This window comes from Nannobrachium achirus (assembly GCF_963921795.1).
Source record: "Nannobrachium achirus genome assembly, chromosome: 15".
In the NCBI taxonomy this organism is placed as follows: domain Eukaryota; kingdom Metazoa; phylum Chordata; class Actinopteri; order Myctophiformes; family Myctophidae; genus Nannobrachium; species Nannobrachium achirus.
In genome coordinates this window covers 45,247,986-45,260,266 of record NC_137822.1, presented here as the reverse complement: position 1 = coordinate 45,260,266, position 12,281 = coordinate 45,247,986, and the positions used below count along the sequence as shown (strand labels likewise).

Genomic DNA, 12,281 nt, shown 5'->3' with positions numbered 1-12,281 from the left:
ATGGTCATAAAGGGACACAGACAAACAGATACAGAGATCTCCATATATGGGCATAAAATGGATGCAGACAGACACAGATATCTCCATATATGAGCATAAATGGACACAGGCAAACAGATGGTCAATACAGGTCCTACAGAGATCTCCATATATGGGCATAAAATGGACGCAGATAGACAGATAACTCTATATATGGGCATAAATGGACACAGGCAAACAGATGGTCAAAACGGCTCCTACAGAGATCTCCATATGGACATAAAATGGACATAGACAGACATATATCCCCATATATGGGCATAAATGGACACAAGCAAACAGATGGTCAAAACAGATCCTATGACAACAGGTATAATGGGGTTTGCATTAAAGGGCGTGGCATTCATCCCCTATTTACATTGTTCCCGAGTTGGCCAGGGCGCCGACTAGACGCTCGGCCGCCCGAAGGGCGGCCGAGCTTCTAGTCAACATAATAGAAAGAAAAAAGTATGACTCGCGACCCACAAATCGGTCCCAGCTCACTGTTTGGGAAACAGTTTGGCAGAGTATGTTAACCTATTCTTCTGTCCAGAAGCTGGTATTTTATTGTTTGTTTGCACAGTAGACATTATTAGATATTGTAGATCTGCTATTTTCACTATTTCAACATGTGTTTTAGAATAATAATAATAAAAGGAACGGTTTTGGACATACAAGGTCTCAACCCAACAATATTTATATTGTATCATTTTGATGTACGGTACATTCTTTATCGACTCTCTGCCATCCTGCATCCCATCAGCCGGGGAAAACTCTGCTCCTCTGATCATCTCTGCTGTCAATCACACAGGTTAGATTTTAAACGTGTCTATGGTAGAGGTTCATACAGGTTTGTCAGTCAACTGTCATTTCAAATAAAAAAAATGTGTTAATATTCGTTGTAACAAACCTAATGTCATACAATGTTCATATGACTGTATAATCCTTGGATTGTTTTCTCAATGCGCACATTAACCACAGTCACCGAAAATAGCAGATCTGCATGCTTGTAGATTTGTTATTTTTGGTCAAGAGATTTTTCACACACACACACACACACACACACACACACACACACACACACACACACACACACACACACACACACACACACACACACACACACACACTGTGAGATTTATATGAGATACTTAAAGTGTGGTTCCTGTGGAAATAAGCCTCGGCTTTCTAGGATCTCCTTTTAGTTGACCTTGTACCAGTGATTTGTACTGTCATGAAACTGTACTTTTTTCTATTGCAAACTTCTAATACATTCTTCAATCAATCAAAAACACACACACACACACACACACACACACACACACACACACACACACACACACACACACACACACACACACACACACACACACACACACACACACACACAGGCTTCAAGTGGTTATCATGTGTAGGCGTACATGCTGAGTTGTTACTCATCCACCAGGTGTCAGTAAAGGGCTAACAGTTGATCCAGCTCTGGTGGTGTCAGTAAAGGGTTAACAGCTGCAGCAGTTTCTGAGTGACGCAGTTCTAAGGAAACGAAAGTTAACAGAGAAACTAGTTTGGAGGCAGCGTGATAGAACAACACTCTGTCAACACGACGTTTTACACACATACTGACAACTTCAACACTGGTAAGTACCTGTATAGAGCATGATGATGTATTAGGCTATGCATTAACAGAGAACAAACGTTAGGGTTTCCATGAAGACCAGTGAATAATGTGTGTCAACAACAATGTCTGTGGCAGAGCTAGTCGGTGGCTGGTGAGACGCTCTGCTGTGTGTGTGTGTGTGTGTGTGTGTGTGTGTGTGTGTGTGTGTGTGCGCGTGTGCGTGCGTGCGTGCAGCTAATCTTTGCCACCTTTGTACTGATCGGTGTGAAACTTTACATGCACACTCCCAGTAGGCCAAGGAAGAACCACAGCCACACATTTCTGAAATTGGCCTTATGGTGGCGCTATAACAGCCCTTCATGTTTCTAGCCTACAGTAGGTCTATAACTCTTGTACCCTGGCCCCTGCCATTTGTGCCAGAGTGGATTGATTTTTTCTTTTCCTCAACACACTTTATGCTACAGTACACGTTGAGCCTAGCCCCTCTCGGGACCCCAAAATCAACCTCTTTTTGTATTTTGACGTCGGTGAATGGGGTCCCTTGCTCCTCCGTTGGGTCTCTCTGATACGCAACGCTACCACTGTCTGGTCTCGGACGAACAGAGCGTCGCTCAGATGTTGTTGAGATTCTTTAAAGATACCCAGAACTGCACTAGGAGAGCGCGGAAACGTGTGCGAAGCGGTGCAAATCGGCGATGCCGTTAAGTATCATTAATTTATCTGTGAAAATTTAGCAGCTTTTTCCAAACTGTATCTCGCTTCCTCGTTACGTCACATATCCCTCCTCCGCGCGGTGTGGTTGGCTACGTTCCTGCCTCTGATCTATCAGAGACAGGCTGCCACTACCAGCTAGCCAAAAGACGCCGTGGGGAGGCGGGACATGTGACGTTAAAGGAAGCGAGAGACAGTTTGGAAAAAGCAGTAAAATATTCACAAATAGATTAAAAATACTTAACGGCATCAGCGATTGGCGCCGCTTCGCACACGTTTCCGCGCTCTCCTAGTGCAGTTCTGGGTATCTTTAAAGAATCTCAACAACATCTGAGCGACGCTGTATTCGTTCGAGACCAGACAGTGGTAGCGTTGCGTATCAGAGAGACCCAACGGAGGAGCAAGTGACTGTATTTACCGCCATCAAAATATAAAAAAAGGTAAATTCAGAAACGTAAGGGGCTAACGTTGAGCCCTATTTTCGGCAGTACCTTATGCCTTATCCCTATTTTTATTAGCCGATCTACCAGCTCACAACGTGTCGATGTAAATCAGTTTGGCATAAAGGGTAAGGGTCGTTTCATACCGTTATAAGGAGCCTAACTAATTTCGGTTCGGGAGGACGCCCCGACCCGAAATTATTTAGGTTCGGGGGGAGTTCATCCATACTTTCTTAACGGCTAGTGCCCAAGTCGCTTGTAAATATTGGAGGTCCGTGGCAGGTCCGTTGCAGGGCGGATACATATCTGACTGGCCCTCGCGCTGCACACTGAATGACTGGAGGTCCAGTGAGTAGCAGCTCCAGCAGGCAGCAGCACCAGCGGGGTCTCTTCTCTCTCTCTCACTCACAAACGCTCGGCTCGAGCTCTGTCAAAAACATTTAATCTACAAGCTCACATTATAGACGTGCCGCCTCCCTTGCTGCATGCATGTCATCACGTAGTCACAACTCGTTGTGGAAAAGGAAAACATATCAACACGGAACACTAGCAATTAGCAAAGTTGTGTTTAAGCTCTTCTTTTCTCTTTAAAACGGTCGGCGACGTGTTAGCAGCGATACACGCAGCAAAGGCGCGCGCGCGTGTGTGTGTGTGTGTGTGTGTGTGTGTGTGTGTGTGTGTGTGTGTGTGTGTGTGTGTGTGTGTGTGTGTGTGTGTGTGTGTGTGTGTGTGTGTGTGTGTGTGTGTGTGTGTGTGTGTGTGTGAGAGCAGCTAATCTTTGCCACCTTTGTACTGATCGTTGTGAAACCACCACTCTTCGTCTCCAGTCAGAGCGAGAGCCAGCTGAATATGTATCCGCTCTCTGATGCCCAATACACGGCCACACAAGCATTTGGAAGTCGGCGTGTCTCCCACCCGTACGACGACGACGGCTGTTTCCTTGGATTCACAGCCGAGAATATGAACGTGAAGCCGGGATGAATGAATGAGAAGACACCGCTGAGTACCGAAATTAAGTCGGGAGGTCACAACATTTCGTCAGCACCGTAGAGCCGAATTTAGTCGGTTGACGCCCCCCCGAACCGGGGGATGCGAACCATATTTGGGTTCGCCTAGTGCCGAACCGAAATTAGTTAGGCTCCTTATAACGGTATGGATCGACCCTAAGGCACAGATGAAAATAGTGCACATTAAGTCATGTGATCAAGATGTACTGTATCACTCAGATTTGTCATATTCCATGCCAAGAAATACGCTCAGAGGTGCTCTATTTTCTAGCTCTCCATTTAATATGACCCAGATCAGATTCACAACTAGAAAAGTGACCTGCTCGGAACGCAGGTCTCCGCCAGGCCAGGTTGGCTATCCCGGACCCACAAATTAACAGTGTTAATAATGGCCAATCAGAATGGAATATGAAAACTCTAACAGATCACATGACTGCAGATATAATAAGGTATAACCCACATAGCAGGCACGTTTGGCCCGATTGTGGCTAATGTTTTGGCTTACTGCTGGCATCGGCAAGTGGCATGTGAACCGGATGTGGGCCAGGTCTGGCAATGACGGCGCTGTTTACATGATGTCATGCCACATGTGGACTGATTGTGGTTTGGTCCATTTTGCCCATATATAGTCTTTTATTAACTGGCCCAAATATGATTTGGGTTTATTTGGCCCAGATTAGTTTACACCAACTTGCCCAATTATGTATTGTGTTAATTTGGCCCAGATTAGCTGCTTACAGAAACAGACACACAGACAAAGAGGGGCAAAAACATCATCTCTGTTGTTAACTATATAGGTGTGATAAGTAACTACAGTAAACTAAAATTAGTCAACTTTTATTTTCAGTGTGTGGAAATGGCGTCTGCCAGCAGTCTCCTGTCTGAAGAGCAGTTCCTGTGTTCTATCTGTCTGGATGTGTTCACTGATCCAATCACCACTCCATGTGGACACAACTACTGCAACACCTGCATCACACATTACTGGGACAGTAGTGATGTGTGTCAGTGTCCACTGTGCAACAAAACCTTCAATAATAGACCAGAATTCTCTGTTAATAAAGTTCTTGCAGAGATGGCTGATCAGTTCAGGAAGTCAAAGCAGCTGAGACAAACTTCCAACACAAACCAGGAACCTGCTGAACCAGATGAAGTCTCCTGTGACGTCTGTACTGAGACCAAACTCAAAGCCCTGAAGTCCTGCCTGGTGTGTCTGACCTCCTACTGTGAGACTCACCTGGAGCCTCACCACAGAGTCACTGGGTTAAAACGACACAAACTAATCGACCCTGTAAAGAACCTGGAAGACTTTATGTGTCAGGAACATGACAGACCTCTGGAGCTGTTCTGTAAGACTGACCTTGTTTGTGTTTGTCAGTTCTGCACTCAGATAGACCACAAGTTACATCCGATTGTATCTCTGGAAGAGGCTTATGAAGAAAAGAAGGCTGAGCTGGGAAAGACGGAGGCAGAAGTTCAGAAGATGATCCAGGAGAGACAAGTGAAGATTCAGCAGGTCCAACACTCAGTAGATCTCAGTAAGAAAGATGCAGACAGAGAGATAGCAGACAGTGTGCAGGTCTTCACTGCTCTGATAAGCTGTATTGAGAGAAGCCAGGCTGAGCTCATTGATGTGATTGAAAAGAAGCAGAAAACAACAGAGAAACAGGCTGAAGGCTTCGTCAAAGAGCTGCAACAGGAAATCATTGAATTAAATAAGAGAAGCTCTGAGCTGAAGCAGCTCTCACACACCGAAGACCACCTCCACCTCCTCCAGAACATCACATCCATCAACACCCCTCCACCAACCAAGGACTGGACAAATGTCAATGTCCCTCAGTCTTCATATGTGGGGACTGTGAGGACAGCTGTGGCTCAGCTGGAGAAGACACTCAGTCAAGAGATGGAGAAGAACCTGCGTGATGCTGAGCTTAGGAGGATCCAGCAATATGCAGTGGATGTGACTCTGGACCCTGATACAGCACACTGCAAACTCATCCTGTCTGAGGATGGAAAACAAGTTAGTCATGGCAACATGAAGAAGAATCTCCCAGACAACAAAGAGAGATTCTCTCCATGTGTCGATGTCTTAGGAAAACAAAGCTTCTCTTCTGGAAGGTTTTACTATGAGGTTGAGGTTAAAGGGAAGACTGGATGGGATTTAGGAGTGGTCAGAGAGTCCATCAACAGGAAGGGAACTCTCCCAGCGAACCCCAACAATGGTTACTGGACTCTAGGGTTGGAGAATGGAAATGAGTACAAGGCTCGTGCTGGCCTTGCTGGCCTTGATGTCCTCCTCCCTGTAAGAGAGAAGGTCCAGAAAGTGGGAGTGTTTGTGGACTATGAGGAGGGTCTGGTCTCCTTTTATGATGTGGAGGCCAGAGTTAATCTCTACTCTTTCACTGGCTGCTCCTTCACTGAGAAACTTTATCCATACTTCAGTCCACATTTTAATAAGAAAGGCAACTCCACGCCTCTGATCATCTCTCCTGTCAATCACCCTGGTTAGATTAGACTCAACTTTACATGAAAGGGTTGGTTTTCATTTAAAGCACAGATGTGTGCATGGATGGGTTATTTAGGCCTCCAGGTTTAGGGTTATTATCAGTCAAGCAAGTTAACTGTTGTTTCTATCAGATGTATTCTCCTGAAACACCAGACCTTCATCTTACTTGTTTGATTTACAATCAAAGTATTTAGCTTCTGGTCTGTTTGACTGTAGAATTGTCTATATTTTTCTCCAGTACAAGGACTTGATTATATATTTAATTTGATAGTATTCAGGTTCAATTTAAACTCAACATTTGTGTTCATTAATTTGCAATATGATATATCTATCAGGTTCTACTTCTAATACTAGAATGTTTAATTGCAAATAGGAATGCAGTGATTCTGCAATGATTATGTTATGTTATTGTCTCTTTCATGTACAGTTTGATGTTATGAATCATAGAAGAGGGACAATGTGATTCTTCAAAATAAATGATCAGCTATTGTACATAATGTTCATATGTTTGTTACTCCTTGAATGCAGACATTAACCACTTGAACCCTAGCATCAATATCCTGTTGGAACATTCACCGGAAATAGCAGATCTGCAAGCTCACAACACATTGCATTGCGACACAATGTGAGCTTTTAGATCTGCTATTTTTGAGAGATTTTGTGTAGAGGGGGAAAAAATGAGCGCATCAAGGAGGGTGCCAACTCAGGACTGTTTAAGGTTTAGACTTGTGATTTGGGGGTCCTGGGGTACGGTATGTTGTCACATTGATTTATATATAAGAGTTTTGATGTTTGAAACAATGACAATACAATGCATTGGTATTTGGTGGATTTACAATAAATATTCATGGGAGATTATCAAGTGTGCAGACATTTCTTTTCCCCTGTCTTTAACCTGTTCTTCTGTCCAGCAGCTGGTATTGTATTGATTGTTTGTGCAGTAGATATTCTATTTATTTATTCATTATATTGTCTCTGTCTGGCAGAAACCTCGTATCTTCAAGTGTAACCTTTTTTTCTCCATAAATGAATGCCCGACTCCAGGGATAATCAAATAGCTGAACATGGGCCGGAACTGGCCCGTGGGCCTGAGTTTGAGTATCACTGCCCTACTTCATCACACTAGAGTCATACAGAAGCTGTGAAAATAGCAGATCTACAATCACTCAACGCCTTGCGATTCAAGACATAGTGAGCTTGTAGATCTGCTATTTTCACTATTTTAACATGTGTTTTAGAATAATAATAAAAGGAACGGCTTTGGACATATTGTATCATTTTGATGTAGAGTACATTTTGTATCAACTCTCTGCCATCGTGCATCCCATCAGCCGGAGGGACAGGAGCTTTGTGATTGGCTAGTCAGTGTCAGTAGTATATAAATAGATCCCATAAGCCAGAAGGACAGTTAGTTTTTGTGAGACCAACATAAGTGGGGCCACCGTCATAAAATAAATGTATCACTGTCAGCTAGAAACCTTGTCCAAAAGTGTTACTTTTGCAGGAAAAGGAAAAAGATAAAAAATAAATAACATTTGTTCCAATGGATCCAATTCAATTTCATTAAAGTGTCAAATCAAGTCTGTAACTCGGAGTGGATTAGACACAATGTCATATTTTGAGTCCACTAGTATAGTGGTTATTCAATATTCTTTTTTTTTTTTGCTGCCTTCAAGGACCCCCATAACTCAGTTCTAGACCTGTAAGGCTTAAAGCCATATGCCCTGTCACTCTCCTTGGGGAATGAGGGGAGAGGAGATCATCCAATTCATTCCCTATGGAAGTCACTTGGGTTTCATGCCTCTAGGATCCATTTGTATAGTTTAAATCACCTCACACTGTGACAGACAATAGCCTTCACTGACCAACAGGGGTCCCCAGAGGTCTATCCTCACTCTGCAGCCTTCTGTATTTCAGAATGAACTTTATTGCCACATCACAGTTTACAGTTGGGTGGAAATTCATTCTTAAACATACATGTCGAGAGACATTGCTTCTGGGGGACCCTGGGACAAAATATTTTGAGAAGGGGGTCCTCGGCCAAATATCATTTTGGGGGTCCTTGACAAGACAAATATTGAGATCCACCGATATAGCAACATACGTAGTTTTTCTTTATTTTTTTTAATCAAAGAACTGTTGGCATACAAACCCCCACACACACATACCACCACCACCACCCACACACATAGGGTTCAAGTGGTTATGTAGGTAGGTAGGTAGGTAGGCCTACTTTATTGATCCCCGAGGGGAAATTCAAGCCTTACAGCAGCTCATAATACGTGTACATTCTGATTTGTTGTTCATCCACCAGGTGTCAGTAAAAGGTTAACAGTTCATCCAGCTCTGGTGGTGTCAGTAAAGGGTTAACAGCTGCAGCACAAGGAGTTTCTGAGTGACGCAGTTCTAGAGAAACGAAAGTTAACAGAGAAACTGTGTGTGTGTGTGTGTGTGTGTGTGTGTGTGTGTGTGTGTGTGTGTGTGTGTGTGTGTGTGTGTGTGTGTGTGTGTGTGTGTGTGTGTGTGTGTGTGTGTGTGTGTGTGTGTGTGTGTGTGTGTGGGTGGGGGGGGACAGGTTTTTATTACTTTGTGGGGACCAATGTCCCCACAAGTATGGAGAAATTGGAGAAATAGACATTGTGGGGACCAAATAGTAGGTCCCCACAACGGTTAGGTTTAGGGATAGAGGTTAGGGTAAGGCCACAGGAAATGAATGGAAGTCTATGTAATGTCCCCACAACCTATGTAAACCAAGAGTGTGTGTGCGTGTGTGCGTGTGTGCGTACGTGCGTGCGTGCGTGCGTGCAGCTAATCTTTGCCACCTTTGTACTGATCGGTGATAAACTTAACATGCACACTCCCAGTAGGCCAAGGAAGAACCACAGCCACACATTTCTGAAATCGGCCTTATGGTGGCGCTAGAACAGCCCTTTATGTTTTTGGCCTATAACTCCCCAGATGACAGTGAAATGACAATTGAAGGACTTTTAAGACCTTTATAATTACCTATATATAATTCTCCTCTTGGATCATGCATGATGCAACTCCCTATTGAGGTTCCTGCCATTTGATGCCAGATATAGATTTTCACAATATTCCCTTCAAAACACACTTCCTGCTATTTTGTTCAAAACTCAAACACATCCGTACACATTGGGCCCGATTTTCACCAGTGCCTTATCCCTTATCCATTTTTTTTTAAATCGTTCAAATAGCCCATCTACAAGGTGATTAGCCTGCAGGGATCGCTTCCAATTTCGGGCTTTTGATTCGGTCGGGAGCGGATGACGTCCTACGTCATTTTGTATTCAAAACAGACTACAATTTGGCCGGAACTACCGACCGGAATCTGTTTTAACCTGGTTTTGCGCATGCGCTAACTGGGATCAAACTGATTCCGGTCGGTAGTTCCGGCCAAAGTGTAGTCCGTTTTGAATACAAAATGACATAAGATATCATCCGGTCTAGACCGGATCAACCAACCTGTTTAGTAAACGAATACCAGGCTTTCCCCCAGAAAGGCTGGTGAGGCGAGGTTACAAGGTGATAACATGTCGATGTAAATGGGCTATTTGCAGTATTTTTAAATATTCTTGAAAATGGTAAAGAAAAAGAAACGGAAAAAAAAAAAAAAAAAAACAAAGGCAAAGAAGTTTGGGCATAAAGGGTAAGGCATAGACAAACATAGGGCTATTATCTCTGAAGTCATGTGATCAAGATGTATCATTCAGATTTTACTAGAAAACTAGAAAAGTAACCTGTTCGGAACGCAGGTCTCCGCCAGGCCAGGTTGGCTATCCCGGACCCACAAATGTTGGAAGTTAATAATAGCCAATCAGAATGGAATATGAAAACTCTGACTGATCACATGACTGCAGATATAATGTGTAAGGTATGATCCAAGGTATTAAGGGAAACCTTTATTGTAGGTGAGATGTTGGTTCTTCCATGGCAGAGTTTACCTTACAGAAACACAGACACACAGACGGACTGGAGCAAACACATCATCTCTGGTGTTAACTATATAGGTGTGAGAACTAAGTAACATCCAAAACTACATTCTGTGCACTTTTATTTTCAGTGTGTGGAAATGGCGTCTGCCAGCGGTCTCCATTCTGAAGAGCAGTTCCTGTGTTCTATCTGCCTGGATGTGTTCATGGATCCAATCAGCACTCCATGTGGACACAACTACTGCAACACCTGCATCACACATTACTGGGATAGTAGTGATGTGTGTCAGTGTCCACTGTGCAACAAAACATTCTATACAAGGCCGGAATTCTCTGTTAATAAAGTTCTTGCAGAGATGGCTGATCAGTTCAGGAATTCAAAGCAGCTGAGACAAACTTCCAACACAAACCAAGAACCTGCTGAACCAGATAAAGTCTCCTGTGACGTCTGTACTGAGACCAAACTCAAAGCCCTGAAGTCCTGCCTGGTGTGTCTGATCTCCTACAGTGAGACTCACCTGGAGCCTCACCACAGAGTCACTCGGTTAAAACGACACAAACTAATCGACCCTGTAAAGAACCTGGAAGACATTCTGTGTCAGAAACATGACAGACCTCTGGAGATGTTCTGTAAGACTGACCTTGTGTGTGTTTGTCAGTTCTGCACTGAGTCAGACCACAAGTTACACCAAACTGTATCTCTGGAAGAAGCATATGAAGAAAAGAAGGCTGAGCTGGGAAAGACAGAGGCTGAAGTTCAGCAGATGATCCAAGATAGACGAGTGAAGATTCAGGAGGTCCAACGCTCAGTAGATCTCAGTAAGAAAGATGCAGACAGAGAGATAGCAGACAGTGTGCAGGTCTTCACTGCTATGATCAGCTGTATTCAGAGAAGCCAGGCTGAACTCATTGATGTGATTGAAGGGAAGCAGAAGACAACAGAGAAACAGGCTGAAGGCTTCATTGAAGAGCTGCAACAGGAAATCACTGAGTTAGAGAAGAGAAGCTCTGAGCTGAAGCAGCTCTCAGACACTGAAGACCACCTCCAACTCCTCCAGAACATCACATCCATCAACACCCCTCCACCCACCAAGGACTGGACAAAGATCAATGTCCCTCGGTCTTCATATGTTGGGACAGTGAGGAGAGCTGTGGCTCAGCTGGAGAAGACACTCAGTGACGAGATGGAGAGGAACCTGCGTGATGCTGAGCTGAGGAGGATCCAGCAATATGCAGTGGATGTGACTCTGGACCCTGATAAAGCACACTGCAAACTCGTCCTGTCTGAGGTTGGAAAACAAGTGTGTCATGGAAAAGTAAAGAAGAATCTCCCAGACAACGAAGAGAGATTCTCTGCATGTGTCAATGTCTTAGGAAAACAAAGCTTCTCCTCAGGAAGGTTTTACTATGAGGTTCAGGTTAAAGGGAAGACTGGCTGGACTTTAGGAGTGGCCAGAGAGTCCATCAACAGGAAGGGAAAATCACACTGACCCCCAAAAAAGGTTACTGGACTATAGGGTTGTGGAATGGAAATGAGTATGAGGCCAATGCTGAACCTCCTGTCCTCCTCCCTGTGGGAGGAGGACAGGAAAAGTGGGAGTGTTTCCAAAAAGTGGGAGTGTTTGTGGATTATGAGGAGGGTCTGGTCTCCTTTTATGATGTGGAGGCCAGAGTTCATCTCTACTCTTTCACTGGCTGCACCTTCACTGAGAAACTATATCCATACCTCAGTCCACGTCTTAATGATGATGGCAAAAACTCTGCTCCTCTGATCATCTCTCTTGTCAATCACACAGGTTAGATTCATGATTAGACCAATCCTCACCCTTACATGAAAAGATTTGTTTTCATTTTAACCCCCATTGATTCCGGATGGATTTGGGTCCCCATCTGGAATAAAACAATTTAAAAAAAACATATATATACACACACACACACACACACACACACACACACACACACACACACACACACATATATATATATATATATATATATATATATATATATATATATATATATATATATATATAT

At 43.8% G+C, this 12,281-nt stretch overlaps 1 pseudogene across 1 annotated transcript; it reads left to right on the top strand.

Annotated features, from left to right (window-relative positions):
• The first annotated feature begins 1,602 nt into the window (after nt 1-1,602).
• On the top strand, nt 1,603-12,048 carry LOC308299897 (annotated as a pseudogene). The gene is made up of 5 exons: nt 1,603-1,655; nt 4,642-6,295; nt 8,612-8,655; nt 10,379-11,299; nt 11,537-12,048. The product of its transcript is annotated as an uncharacterized misc_RNA (transcript).
• Nucleotides 12,049-12,281: the final 233 nt, after the last annotated feature.